Source organism: Mytilus edulis, chromosome 8, assembly GCF_963676685.1.
Source record: "Mytilus edulis chromosome 8, xbMytEdul2.2, whole genome shotgun sequence".
Classification (NCBI taxonomy): Eukaryota; Metazoa; Mollusca; class Bivalvia; order Mytilida; family Mytilidae; genus Mytilus; species Mytilus edulis.
Window position 1 is genome coordinate 50611988 of NC_092351.1, and position 15691 is coordinate 50627678.

Genomic DNA, 15691 nt, shown 5'->3' on the forward strand with positions numbered 1-15691 from the left:
TGTGAATTTTTTCTTAATGAGAATGTGAGGCTATGTGGTATACAGGGTAGAAAAATCAAAACTTTGAACAGATTCAAAATCACCAATATAAGCATGCAATTTATCAAATACTTCCAACGAGTTCTTGACACTCCAAAAGTAATTTATTCCACTATTTTCGAAGGCCTTATTTGAACAATTTATTATCAGGTTTTTAATTGTACCAAGTGTGCTGGTAAGAAGAATAGACAATTTAGTAGTTGAACAATGGCTTGAAGACGAAATAAATCTATATTTGTAAGGGGTTTTGTGTAGCTTCGGAAGCCAATACATAGTTGGGACTTTCATTGTATTTGGCTCTGCTTGTAAAGCGGTGGCTAAAAGTTTATGTTTGTTACAGATTTCGTTTTCTGAAAATGGAGTCAGTTGGAATGTTGGCGAATTGGTGATTTCCTTTTTCAAAACCTCAATGTAAAATTTACGTCAAACAATAATAATATTATTAGCAGCTTTATCTGCCGGGACAAAAACAAATTCCTTGGCTAGTTCTTTTAGTTTATGTTTTATACGAGAAATAGGTTTATTGTGGTTATTGTTTATAGTAAAATGTTCTTTAAAATGTTGAATACGTACATCAACTATCTTCATTACTGAATTAAAAAAAGAGTCCAAAGATTTTTTGTCAGCTTTTTCCCGTTTTATCCATTTCATACAGTAAGTATGGAGTGAGTCGTGGATGATATTACGACACTCATTCCAATTAATAATTGACGGGGGACGATATTTAGGTCCTTTACTGAGGAATGATTTTAACTCTCGGTCTTGAACGATGTTAAGATCTCCTGTTATAACATGGGAAATGGGTCCATAAATATATTCGGAATTACTGCAATTACATGAAGTAGGTGTATTTTCACTGATATTAACATCTTTACACAATTGACTATAATTAAACACAAATTTCCGGGTAGATTTCTTGTAAATATAACAAATAAGAGGTAGCCCAGTATTGTCGAAATATCCAGGAATTTGTTCTTTAACAGAATGGTCGTTAAATATACCGGCAATATTTACAAAATCAAAGCCTTTATTGACATACTTAATTTTAATAAAATGTTTTTTATGATCTTCAGGGCGATCAATTTTGGGAAATAATTTAGAATAACAATATGCCATAATAATTTGAACAATTTCATACTTAGGACTGCTATATGAAATTGTGTTGCAATCCTCCAAAATTTTATTTAACTTATTAACCGGTAACGAACAGAGTTTTGTTAACAGATAATGTCTGCCGTTGTTTTTTGAAATAGAAATTAGGTCCGAAATATTGGTATGATTGGCCCGAAATTTTCTTTGATTGCGATTTGTTCTACGACCGTGAGAACGTTTTTTACGAACAGTTTTAGAAACTATATCCAAAATGTTAACGGAATTGGTTCTAGATATATTACCAATTCCCATGATATTATCATTTAGACCGAGAGGGTAAACTGTCTGTAATTTTTTAATCCAATTTAATTCAATTATTTTCCGTGATCGTACAAACTTTGAATGCGATTCACCAGGCTGCTTATTTACAACTTCTAAAGGTTGAACTGCTAAATATTTAAAAGGATGGTTGTGCTTCTTAAGGTGTTGGTAAATGATACTTTTGAATTTATTGGGTCTTTTAAAACGATACAGATGTTCTTGAGTGCGTTTAGATAAATATCGTCCAGTTTCTCCTACGTACTGAATACCACACCCCGGTTTGTTTCATGTGTGTAAATAAATAATACTGTTTGTTTTTCAAGTTATATCAGTTTCAAAATTTAAAGAAAATGTGCGACCATTAAACGTGGACCTTACCGTATTGTTGGTGGAAAGACGGGGACATGTAAGTCATTTTTTGGCATGACACTTATCGATAGAAGGGTAACCACGATTTTTATTGTTAAAAATGTTAGCGATGGTAGTGTTTTTAGATAACCGATTTTGAAGATACCCTTATATCTTTAAAGCTGTTCAACAGTTAAACTCATCAAATATTGTAATATTAGAAAAAACTATGTAAGAGTTATAAATGTGAAAGTCAGTCCTCCAAGTTTATTTAATTGTATCGTTTACACATGCATGTGATAATTTTACCTTATAGTTATGTTTATGTATGTTCTTGATAACTAACAATTGAAGTTTTATGAGAAATAAAGTATTCGTATTCCTTTAAACCATAAATTACAGTACACGAAGACCGCCTACGGGTAAAGTACAAGTGAATATATCACAAAGATCATCCGTACGCGTCCTTGTAAATGCAAAACTCTGGATTTTCTTTGATAATTACCCGAGAGGTTATAAAAGAGCTAGAAAAGACTTCCAAAGGTGTTTGCCAAAAATGAATTGAAATAAAAGATTTTTGTGTAGACGAGTTACAACATTGCATAAGCATGATTAGGAAATTTGAACAAAAAATGTAAGTGCACATCTTTCTAGTGGCGAAAAACACGTATATCGAGCTACGTAGACGAAAAAGAATAAGTTCATAATGATTATGATGTAAATTCACGAAATTATAAGGTTATAATTAGAAAACAATTTAAAACACGATTCGTCATTCCCCATGTATATAGATTAAAACAGAATTATAATTTTCTAATTCTTAAATTAAATTCTGAAATTCAAAAGCTTGACAGTTCAGCGAACACTATTACATGAAATGCACGATGATATTGACCGAAAACAAAGGTGAAAGATTCAAATTGTAAAATCAGCCGCAGGACGGTAGAATTTCTATCAATCATTCAACGATAAAAAAAAAAAAAAAGAAAAAGAAGACTATTGAGTGTAAAAGTATGATAGAAATACTTTTAATTTATTATAATGCCTGTTAAATTGTTCCAGTCATTGGTTACTAGTGATTGTCAGTCCATTTCGATATTTCATAGCACTTTTACAAATTCTGAAACAAATAAAAGAAAAATATATCTACCCATGAGAAGAAATTTGTCCCGCACAGTGTTCAACTCCCAAAAAGGGAGTCTAACCAACAAAGAAATGCTTTATCATCTGTAGATTGATTTTTATATATGAAACGATGTGTATTGATTTTACTTGGTTCAATGTTCAGTGGCAAGTATTTTATATATGCGCAGGTCCTGAGACAGAAAATCAAATTATTCATTCACTTAAGGTCTTCAAAAATAACGATTGCGAGATGACGGACAGGAAGACTTCAAACGTAACAGTTTGAACTAGCTGTCAGAAACTTAAGTACTCTCAGATCTTTTCTTGCTATTGTCGTTTTGTTCTTCTGGTAAACAAGTGATTCTTTCATTGTTGAAGACTCTCTAGCGACTATAAAGATGAACAGGAATAAAACGCTGACCATTGATAATTTGTATTTTTGTTTAGCTCTGACTTTGTGTTCGATAAGGTCCCGTGTACCTTTACTCCATATTCCTTTATTTTCTATAAAGGCGTCTGTCTTGACAGTAAGTTGACACGACTTAATACAAGTTGAACCCTTAAATGTAAGACACCAGATGGAAGTACTCAAAAAGGAGAGCCAGTTTGGTATTCTGTAATGTTAGAGTTCAATTCTTCATGAAGAAACGACTACTAGTATATGTTTTCTGTATTCAGCATAGAATCATATCTTCTAAACTATATTTTTTCGCACAATGTCTGGATATTGGTGGACATGCATCATTGCGAAACCAGACATTTACAAATGAAAATTAATACTTGTACTATAGCCATTTAGTAGGAAAGTAAATGCACAAAAGACAAGTAATTCAGAAACATGCATGGATCACACAAAATTATGCAGGGGCGACACCGGAGTAAAGGGAGTTTGCTTCTTGCAAGACATTCGCCGTGAAAACAATTTGATATGAAGACAAGCCTTTGTTTCAACTTTGTTTTAAAATTTCAAACATGAGGCTGTTACGGCCCAGGTCAATGTTCTTAAGCAACACATATTTTCCTTTCATTTTGCTGTTATAGCTTTCTGATATAAATTTATACATATTATAGACTATTATGATTCTTTTTTTTTCAATTTCAGTTAAACACTATTGATGATTTGCTTTTAAATAAATTTTAACATGTTTAAATGTCTTTTTCTTTTTCTTCATCTTTTTGAAACCCTGGTTTTGCATTACCACTGACCAGTTCAGTAAAGAAACAGCTGCTTCATGTTTGCATAAATGTGTTTGTAACCAATCTAACATGCTATTATAATTTCCTTAGTTTTTATTCCGTGTCTATAGATAGTCTTCATCGGGGAGGCAAGATTTATTTTGTCTGTTGGTTGCTTGGCTAGCGTAAGCTAATCGATTTACCTCACATTTTGAAGTTGGATGGAGATTGTTTCTAGATAAATGCCGTACCTTTGTACTTTGGTTTCCTGTCGGATTTTTCTCAATTTTAAATTGGGAAGTTTTATCATTTGTTTTGCATAATTATTATTTTTGACTTGCAAATGAACGATTAATAAATCTAGTCCCGTGTGTGCTAGCGAAATGTCTTTAGTGTAATCTCGGAGTGTAATTTTTATTTCAACTTTTACGTTTGCATCAGGACGACCTAAAACACAAAAACTTTCTTTTTTTTCAAGAATGACATTCGTTACTTCAAAAATCGCTTTTATCTTCTTATTTTTTGCAGTAAAAGCATACAATCGACTGATTCGGGAAGGTCAAGGATTATAACATATTTTTCGTAATTCTGAAAAACTTTTTAGTAATCTCTGGTGTATTTATGATGGCTTGGTTTGAAGCGATAACAGACGAACTATGCTTACTAGTGCTGCATAAAAAAACATGAGGATATGGTTTGTCCTTTATTACAAATTTGACTCCAATAAAGATAATTTTTGTCTCATAGAAAAATCGATAATTTATTTTTCGATTTTTATCGGATATAAAAGTTATTTTGAAAAATACAAACCGGATTATTATTTATTAAAGTTTCGTTTGCATCATAAATCAAGCTCCGGCAACTTTTGACTTGTTCTGATATAAATAGTAATGATTTTCATCGGAGAAAAAGATAGATATTTTTGTCGTGATTGGAAGAATCGTAAAAGTGTTATTTTTCTGAATTCTGTTTGTTTAATCGGACATCGTAGAGTTTTAATTTGATTTCTTTTTGCCGAACTGGACTTCATATTGTGTATTGATTTGAAACATGAACGAGGACCTCGATGAGAACACCTGGATTGAAAGTTTGCAAACGTTCCGACCAATGAAATTCATTTTAATATGTAACGAGAGCACCTATATGAAATATTTTATCTATACTACAATCAGTTTTAACTTAGAAATTTCCGCTCAAATATATAGGAAATAAAATTATATGAAAGCAACAATGCAGAATGTTTCTTTTCCATTTTCTGTTTTTTTAACAATGTTTATGTTCATTTCAATTTGGAAAGTAGACTTATATTAAATGCCCAAAACGTAAATGTATGTTTTCTTTTAAAACATTAAAAAACGTAAGAGTATGCCGACAAATAGCCTGTCAAGGTCGTTAAACTTAAATCAACTTACCCATCTTTATCGCAGACTAAATTTTATCTCATATATACATAATACATGTTAATTTATTACAAGTACGTCAGGGTGCATGACAGCACAATAATCTTTTTACAGAGTCGTAAGAACAATATTTTTGTTTGATATTTGTTTCTCTTCCACAATTAACGCCCGATTTGGCCAGTGACCGGTATTACAATTTAACACAGTTTTAGAAGTTCAGTGGGCTGCTGCTTCATTTAGAATTTTGAGCATGCCTTTCTGTTTATCATATTCAACGTCAACATTATCTTCGTCGATTTTATTATTCAACAATATCTTGTTTTTCATTACAAGCTTTTCCAAATATCAATATACAGCAAGAGAATGAATATATGTTGCTTCAAGACACATCGATTTAAATTATGTACACAAATTATGTAGTTTTCCGTGTCTACATTTGATTTACGAGTACAATATAGTAAAACAGAAAAAAGAGAAACGGTAAATATACAGGAATACATAAAGTTTCGTAAATAGTTGCAAGGGACCACACGTTACTTACGATATATACATCGAGGTCGTTTTGCTTGAGTGATTTACCTGTAAAAAGTCCGCGGGTCTCATCCATGTTTAAAACGAATTAATGCATGTTTGAAATAGCTTAACAGGGGCGTGGCCTATTAGTTTGACCCAACTGACCACTAACTTGATTTCAATTGATCGACTGCAGAGAAATCTATTTGACTGGCGTTAAAATGAATTGATATGAATTGAAATGAATTAAATATAATTTTTAATTTTTGTCAATCTTTATCAAATAACGATCAATCTCATTTAAATAGCGTTAACACGTTTTTGTCCGATCAAGTTAAATTCGGGTTACTAGTGCAGTGGAAATTCTCATTAATGATTATAATATATTACTATTTTTTAAATCTGTTATTCGGTTACAGAGAAGGAGATGTTTGTTTATATTTCCTTTAGGTTTCTAAGTTCAACTATGTCCTGCTGTAACACTCTGACATTTTTGGATCGGCACCAAAACACATATGTATTAATATAATCTGATTATTCGAGCACAATATCAATGCAATCTGTGAAACAGTTAAATGAGAAGTTGTGTGTACGAATATGTACTTCCCGTAGACTTTTTTGTTAACTTTAATGATATCTTTCAATTGTTGAAGAACTGTATTTCTACTCTTTATTCTTTTGAATTTGCTCGTTGTTGGTTTGTTGTCATATGAACACACTACAACATTTCATGATATTGAAATAAAATTATAGGAATAATTGCAAATACTTACTTTAAAAAAATCATAATTGAGTGTAAAACTATATATATATATATACCTACCTTTCAAATTATGTCAATGTTCTACTGTCACCTTTCATACCAGTTCTATCTCTATCTCATATTTTATCTGTTCATGACAATTTTTAGTCGTTGATCTAAAACTTTATTTTTCTCATAGACTTAGTCTTTGTGTTCTGGTGGGATCCATTTTTAGATACCTATAACAATAGATCATACTGCATCAAATACTTTGCATGCATTTATAAAAAAGTTGTTTTTCCCAACATGCATGTTATGGTATTAATTATGGACGTAATACTTTGTAAATTGTCCTTTGAAAAAATACATCATGAGATAAAGATTGTATCGATGATTTACAAAATTCTGTAAAGTGGTTCAGGAGTAATTGATGACACTTACGTGGGATATAAGGACAAGATTTGTTCCATATGTGAACACATTCTCACTAAGAAAATGTCACCAGAAGTGCAAGTCTGTCATCACAACGGATAATGTGTATGTGATACAGTAAAAACAGTAAAAACATTGGTAGTAAAATAGTGCGGGATGTTTAATTTTCAACAAATGTAGGATTGGTCACCTTTAATCGGATGCCTCATATAGCATGTATAGAAAGAGAGTGCCATGATCTCTGCAGGTTAATAACTATTGCAACAACTCTTTTAGAGGCCATGGGTGGCCTTTTGTCTGAATATGCAGGAGGGCAAATTCCTGTCCACCTTCAATATGCTTTCGTTGTCCAGTGGCAGTCCAAGTTTCATTGACCTTCTTTCACCCCAGACGACATCTTTTACAGGACTTACCTATTGTACTTATTTAACAATTGTTTTGAAAATGCATGTAATATTTGCCACTGGACATTAAGCAAATTTTTAACACATGTACTCCAATATGTTATTATTTTGAGGAATCTTAGTAGGATCATTTTAAACTATTAGGATTATCTTCTTGAAATATAAATATTATTCATACAAAGTATTGCTCAATAATTATGTGTCGGATTACTAATATTCGTGTGTCGGTCCAATGGGTCGTCGGACTAATAGGGCGTCAGGTTATTGGGGTGTCGGACCAATATGGTGTCCGAACAGAAAGATTTAAAAGGCCAAAAAAAATTTAAAAAATGTGCAACTTATAAAAGGGTCTGGTCTGGAAGTGGTTTCTTCATTTCTGTATTCTGTAATATTCTATACCATTTTTCACTTTTTATTATTAATTTTGCCTGTTATTCTCTTTTCTTCATATTCAAGCACGACATTATTATCGATTCTTCATTGCTTTTGTCTACTTTATAACAACAATGGGAATAATATGAAAGCCAGCAAAATAGGACATTGGAAAATTGTCTGTTTTCTGTTTCTTGGTTTATTCTTGCTTGTCTTTGGAGGCAAACTTTTGTCTTTCTGTCTCTTTAGTTTGTGTGTATTATTCTAAATTAAACGAATGTAACACAAATTTGCCATCTTAAAACAAATATGTTGAACATTGCGTCTGTTATTTAATCTCTTTTTAACAGAAGGAAAAAACTAAGATTAAATATAATCAACAGAAGTATAAAAAAACTATGAACTAAGTCTTTGAAGTTAGATGCATGATTTTTGTCGAGCCTGCAACTTTTGTTGCAGAAAGCTCGACATAGGGATAGTTATCCGGCGGCGGCGGCTACGGCGGCGGCGGCTACGGCGGCGGCGGTGTTAGCTCACTTCTTAAAAGCTTTATATTTTGGAAGGTAGAAGACCTGGATGCTTCATACTTTGTATATAGAATATAAGATGCCTCATGTTACGAACTTTCTGTCAGTCACATGTCCAATGTCCTTGACCTCATTTTCATGGTTCAGTGACTACTTGAAAAAAAAGTTAAGATTTTTTGTAATGTTAAATTCTCTCTTATTATAAGTAATTGGATAACTATATTCGGTATGTGCGTACCTTGCAAGGTCCTCATGCCTGTCAGACAGTTTTCACTTGACCTCGACCTCATTTCATGGATCACTGAACAAGGTTTAGTTTTCGTGGTCAAGTCCATATCTCAGATACTATAAGCAATAGGTCTAGTATATTCGATGTATGGAAGGACTGTACGGTGTACATGTCCAACTGGCAGGTGTCATCTGACCTTGACCTCATTTTCATGGTTCAGTGGTTATAGTTAAGTTTTTGTGTTTTGGTCTGTTTTTCTTATTCTATATGCAATATGTCTACTATAATTGGTGTATGGAATGATTGTAATGTGTACATGTCTAGCTGACAGGTGTCATCTGACCTTGACCTCATTTTCATGGTTCAGTGGTCAAAGTTAAGTTTTTTAGTTATGGTCTATTTTTCTAATACTTTATGCATTAGGTCAACTATATTTGGTGTATGGAAATATTTTATGATTTATATGTCGGTTACGCAGGTTTTATTTGACCTTGACCTCATTTTCAAGGTCCATTGCTAAGTTTTAAGTGTTTGTGTTTTGGTCTGTTTTTCTTTATTTATAAGCAATAAGTCAACTATATTTGTAATATTGAAGAATTGTTAGCTGTACATGTCTGCCTGGCATGGTTTATCTGACCTTGACCTCATTTCCATGGTTCATTGATCAATGTTTTAATTTTCTTGGTTAATGTTGAGTTTATGTGACAGTTGTAATAAAGCTTTATATTTAGGTCTATCAAGATAGTATCAAGGATTAGTAAAGAGGGCGAGACATTTCAGTGTGTGCACTCTTGTTGTTATTAGTTGTTAGTGGCTTTGAACTAGCTGTCAGTAACTGCAAGTACTCTCAGATCTGTATTTAGTGACTTTTTTTGTTGGGTAACGGTAACGTCCATTATGTTTTTGTTACTGAGATGTATTTCTATTTGCATTCATGTTATTTAAAGTTAAATAAGCCTTTTTCAACTGAATTTTATAGTTTGTTGTTATGTAGAACTGTTACAACTCTGTTCCAGGTTTAGGGGGGAAGACCCTAGCATGTTTAACCTCACCACATTCTGTATATATGTTCCTGTCCGAAGTCAGGAGCCTGTAATTCAGTGGTTGTTGTTTGTTGGTGTGTTACATATTCATTGTTCGTTCATTTTTGTACGTAAATAAGAACGTTAGTTTTCTTGTTTAATTTCGTTGACATTTGTCATTTTGGTGCCTTTTTTAGCTGACTATGCGATATGGCTTTGCTCATTATTGATGGCCGTATGGTGACCTATATTTGTTAATTTCTGGTCATCTGATCTGTTGTGGAGAGTTGTGATTATTCCACTCATTTTGGGTGCCATGATTGGCAAATAAAATATATGTTGTTGCTGTTGTTGTTGTGTCGTTGGCAATAATACGGCATCTTTTTTTATAAACAAATATATATATATATATATATATGTAAATCGAATGTTCTGTTTTCCCTTATGAACCACATTTGAACTAAATTCTTGAAGGGAAAGACATTGTTTTTGCATAAATGTCAACAGAATACAGAATGTTGTGTCAACAAAATACAGAATCAACAAATTCTTGAAGGGAAAGACATTGTTTTTGCATAAATGTCAACAGAATACAGAATGTTGTGTCAACAAAATACAGAATCAACATTCTGTATTCTGTTGACACAGTATACAGAATGTTGATTCCGGCAAAAAATATGATCTGACAGGATGCTCACGGAATAAAACTTGTTATGGAAGAAGACATACATTTGTTAAACATACATGAACAATAGCAATCCGTAGATGATTCGAAAAGGATCCGCCATCTCTGACTTGTCGTAACAATCGTCTCTTTCTGTAACTTTAAGACTTTCTGCAAGTGGCTGGTTAACCGATATTTTCTCTGCTGTATTTCTGTATCCTATCCTTCCCGACTGATCTGCTGTTGTCTCAAATTTTGCCGTTGATGTTATTATCGTAATCACAAAAGCGCGTCAATATGGAACATACAATTGCCTATTGTAAAACGTTTATGTGATTGGATTTACACATGACGTCATTCATTGTTTACAAACGTTATGTTTGCACTCGCACTGACATTTCAACAGTTCAACAGTTCAAACTTCTTCTGGATTGAATACCACAATGGGATTGAAGGTAGATCAAGGTATAGTAGTACATTGAATATTTTAAAACTGAGAAAAGTGTAGCATAGCTAATTCAAAACATATTACGTTAGTTAAAGAAGGAGAATACGCGTTACACAGTGGCGGACCCCGGGGGTTCCGGGGGTTGGAACACCAAATTATTTTGGACGTTCAATACATTATTGAATATTCTATATAATACTACTTAAAATATTTTATTTCCCCCATTTTTTCGCTATAATTATGAAATATGTAGGCGACTGTGTTGGGACATATAGTTGGAACCCCCCTTTTTCCTTTTATCCCGAGTGTTTGGAACCATCTTTTAAAACAATGAGTGGATCCGCCTCTGGTTACAGAACTTTCTGTAAATGTCAAAATAGGTATAAAATCGCGGGTTGTTTTGGATATACATATTATTACTTTTTTACCAAACCTTATTAAATAGATTATAGTATTAATATTTGTCAAATTCATATTTGAGAAATGACCAGCCTGACTTTCTAAACATATGATTGGATAAAGGGAGGTGCGGTACACCCCTCGGCGTAAGAAGGGGGAGGGGTCCGAAGGTTGGACCCCCTTTTTAACGATAAATGCATAAATTTGAAAAGGGAAATCTATTTGGAAACCCTATCTCCAGATTTGGAACCCCCTTTTAAAAATATGTTTCCTATTTTGACTGGATTTTTTTTATACCAATGCTTCATTTAATTTGGGAAACATTTTAATATATAAGTCCTAGGTGCCTACAAAATTATTTCATCTCGCCACATTGACTGCTGTGTTTGTTGCTGTTCAGTTGTTGCTGCATATATATATATATATATTTATATATAAGTGATCTAGTTTGAAATGGTTTTACAACAACATTTCTGTTACTGCGGGTTTTTTTAAATATTTTTTTAGCATGCTATGCGATCTGGGCAATGCGATATATGGGTTTGCTCATTGGGCATTTGATGTGGTAAAAATCATCCAACAGTCTTCCTATTTTTATATTGTAAAGAAAGATGTCTGTGAAATATTTAAATTTCTATTTTATTTTGGTACTGGCTATGGTTACATTAAAATGTAACAGTCATAAAAAAGTTATTGTTACAATGAAGTTTAGGCTATATCGCCGGAATGCAGGCCTAGGGTTGACTAAGGAACTGCATGAATACTTACGAGTGTAACAATGATATTTATGTCTACGGTTACATTGTGTTATTGTTACGTAAATGCACTCAAATGAAAAATTATTTTTTACCATATTTTATACATTTTTTTAATTTTAATTGGATTGTCAGTGTACACACAACCAGTATGTTGTTTCAGTCTGATGCATTTTTGGCCCGGTGTAACCACTCTCAGTGGCGGATCCAGAAATTTCCATAAGTGGGGGCCCACTGACTGACCTAAGAGGGGGCCGGCTCCAGTCACGCTTCAATGATTCCCCTATATAAGCATCCAAATTGTTTCCCAAAAAGGGGGGAGCGGGTTCCCTGCCTCCCCTAAATCCACCTCTGACTCTAGGCAGCCCTCACAAACGAGTAATTGGGGTGGATGGGTTGGGTGGCTCAGTGTTGTATTAATATATAGGAAGATGTGGTATAACTGCCAATGAGAAAAGTCTCCTGTTCATATAAGTCGTAATTTGTAGAAGTAAACCATTATAGGTCAAAGTACGGTCTTCAACACCGTGCCTGCATGGGCTCTCACCGAACAGCAAGCTATAAAGGGCCCCAAAAGTGACTAGTGTAAAACCATTCAAACTGGAAAACCAATGGTCTATAGATATAGGAAAATGTGATATGAGTGCCAATGAGACAACTCTCCATCCAAGTGACAATTTATAAAAGTAAACAGTTATGGTCAAGGTACGGCAATTCAACACGGAGCCTTGGCTCACACCTAACAGCAAGCTGTAAAGGGCTCCAAAAATTATTAGTGCCACGGTAAACTATTCAAACGGCAAAACCAACGGTCTAATCTTTACAAAAACGAGAAACGAGAAACACTTATAAACCACATAAACAGACGACAACCATTGAAGGTTCTCAATAAAATTTACTAGTGTAAAACCATTCAAGCGGGAAAACCAACTACTGAATACCAAACTCCTGACTAAAGACAATAACTTTTTTTGTATTGTTACAATCTCAAAAACGTGTCCAATAATTTAAGAATGTGTCCGGTTAAAAACGCCAGAATATTTCAAAACTCATATACCCCCAATGATACTCTGTAAAGTAAAAACGCAATTCAATATTAATGGTGTGGGATACGATAGAACCCGTATTGTTCGGTTGGATTATAAATGATTAGAAAAAAAAGTCGAAGCAGGTGCCAAAAAAAATCTGGAGGAAAGGTTTAGTAATCCGTACAGACAAATGTCCAAGGTATGCTACACTGTGCACTCTTTCTTCTGCTTGCAGACACAGACTATAGGTCTGGTTTAAAAAAAAATTGCACAATAAAAAGTTATTTTTATTTGAAGCGCTTTAATTTATGATTTTCTTTATCAATATGATTATTATTATAATAAAGTTCAGACAGAGGTACTTCACAATTTAGAAAACTAATACATCATGTACATTTTATATTGTATTTTTTTCCGGTGCTTGACCATGTTTACTGTATGTCATTGATAAGCATTAGTTTGTTCAGCATAGGTAATCCATAACAAGCATAACTGCAGGCTAAGTTTACAACACATAATTAACTATTGATTACTTAATGTCCAGTGGCAAATATGTCATGCGTATTTAGAAAAAAACCCATTAACATTTCATTTAATACGTTTTGTAAAGTTTAAATCATCGTTTAATAGTAAGTAAATTCTATTGTTTTAATATTATTCGGTGATGCCTAAATGTCTTTTTACAAAATGTATGTCTATGATGGTACTGCTCGACCGGCTTCCCGCAGAAGTGGTTTCGCCAATGCAATTTGACATGTTTATCAAATCATTGACGTCACATTGACGCGTTTTGGAGGAATCGGACACGATTCTGTGTGCTACCATAGATAGATGTATAACATCTCTCGTGCTACATATATGACTGTGTACGATAAATTTTCAATTAAATTGAATTCCCACTTCAATCTATTAAATATTAATGTACTTTTGTATAAACTAAAGTAGTAAGTATATATTTAAATGTCTTTTGTCGTTGTTTCACGGATCTTATCATAAAGAGCACATAAATAGACCGATGGTTAAAGCTACACGTGTATGAAATACTTGCCACTGGCAAACACCAATACTTTGATTATGATGAATTAAATTATCATATTTTCCTATTTTTTTATTTAGAAACAAATTTCAACTTTGATTGATTATAATATATACATGTAGTATAAGAAGTCCAGTCCATTACTGGACTTCTGGTAGTATATAAAGTAATAAGTAAATTTTGATGTCAGACCATTCCCTTCCATAATTGTGCATTCTTTTTATTTTTACATAACACAGAAATGAGGAAAGTTTTAACATAAGAAAATTTATAGTAGCCTTTATAAATTCATTACATTTTCTTTCCTCAGAATGATAAACAGCAATGGACACAGGAGCAGACATGGGAATGTTCAATGTGAAAATTGAAGACCTATAAACAAAATGATGTATCAATATGGCACTCATCAGAAAAAAAAACCCAACATTTAATCATGAACCATTGAATCCTGAGTTTCGTACAAGTACCAAAACATTAAAGGTGGATGCTTAAAATGAGCTCATATTAGAACTAAAGTGTCCTCTTGAATTACCACTGTACATGTAAAATGACACATCATATCCGGGACTGAATTGAGGAAAAGAGCCAGGAAACTGACATTCAACAAAGCATTCCAAAGAAAAGATGGCATAGGGGTAGAGCAATGAAATATGATACATGCAAAATTAATTGTTTCTTTGATTGTTTTATTTATGAGCTTTAAAGGGTCATAAAATAACCAAGGGGCATGAAAATGACAGAGATTTTTGCCACAAACTTCACATGTTGGTATGACGTTGAATGTTTTATTATATATTAAAAAATGGTTATGATAAATAAAAGAAATTCCAGTTATGATTAATAATAAGGTAATCGAGACATTGTTTTGTGTTGATTATAATGCATTGCCTAACATAGTAACATATGACTGCATTAATTACAACATATTTTAAGCAATAGCAAAATACCAAAAAATGAACAGTATTGAAGATTCTAATCTTGTTTGATATATATATAATTCTTATATCATTTGCATATCTATAAATACTTGAATTGGATTGGTCAATTCGAATTTTTCTCTTGGTTTACACTTCGATAAATCATGTTTCCGAAACTACTTTCGTAATCTATATTCATGCGCGATACACATTCTTGCGGGGATACTGAGATTTTCAGAAAATTGCGATTATAAAACAATTGCATAACAGTTGTTTCTATTCTAATGCATATATAACAAACAAACAAAAAAGAAATAAAACAAATGCACTAAAGCTTCGAAAGTGTATAAAAATAAAATTTAAATAAAATTCCGCGAAATTTCATGAAGGATTTGCCGAATTTACGTCTTGGCATAACACGACGTCATACGGGTGGAATTTTTCAAGGGAAAGATTATTTGTTACATGTATGCTTCAAATTCGGATAATATTTAATTAAAATGAAGTTTTTGAGGAAGGTGCTATATTTCATTTTAGATTCTGATGCATTTATCGGACATTTATGGTTTTTAAAAAGATGGCGGCGTACTCTTTAGTTACGACATGCCATTGTACTTTTGATGGCAAATATAACAGCCATCAAACAAATAATGTAAATTAATAATCGCGTATGTTTGGCTGAAGAATCATAAGGATTAAACA

General features: G+C 32.8%; 2 long non-coding RNA genes across 2 annotated transcripts; one reads left to right on the plus strand and one right to left on the minus strand.

Annotated features, from left to right (window-relative positions):
* Positions 1-6837: 6837 nt before the first annotated feature.
* LOC139485814 (uncharacterized) lies at positions 6838-10662 on the minus strand. Its single transcript, XR_011655404.1, has 2 exons — positions 10487-10662; positions 6838-6995 (listed from the first exon to the last, which is right to left on the minus strand). It is a non-coding gene; the product is annotated as an uncharacterized lncRNA (long non-coding RNA).
* A 94-nt stretch (positions 10663-10756) lies between these two features.
* LOC139485813 (uncharacterized) lies at positions 10757-15008 on the plus strand. Its single transcript, XR_011655403.1, has 2 exons — positions 10757-10871; positions 14383-15008. It is a non-coding gene; the product is annotated as an uncharacterized lncRNA (long non-coding RNA).
* Positions 15009-15691: the final 683 nt, after the last annotated feature.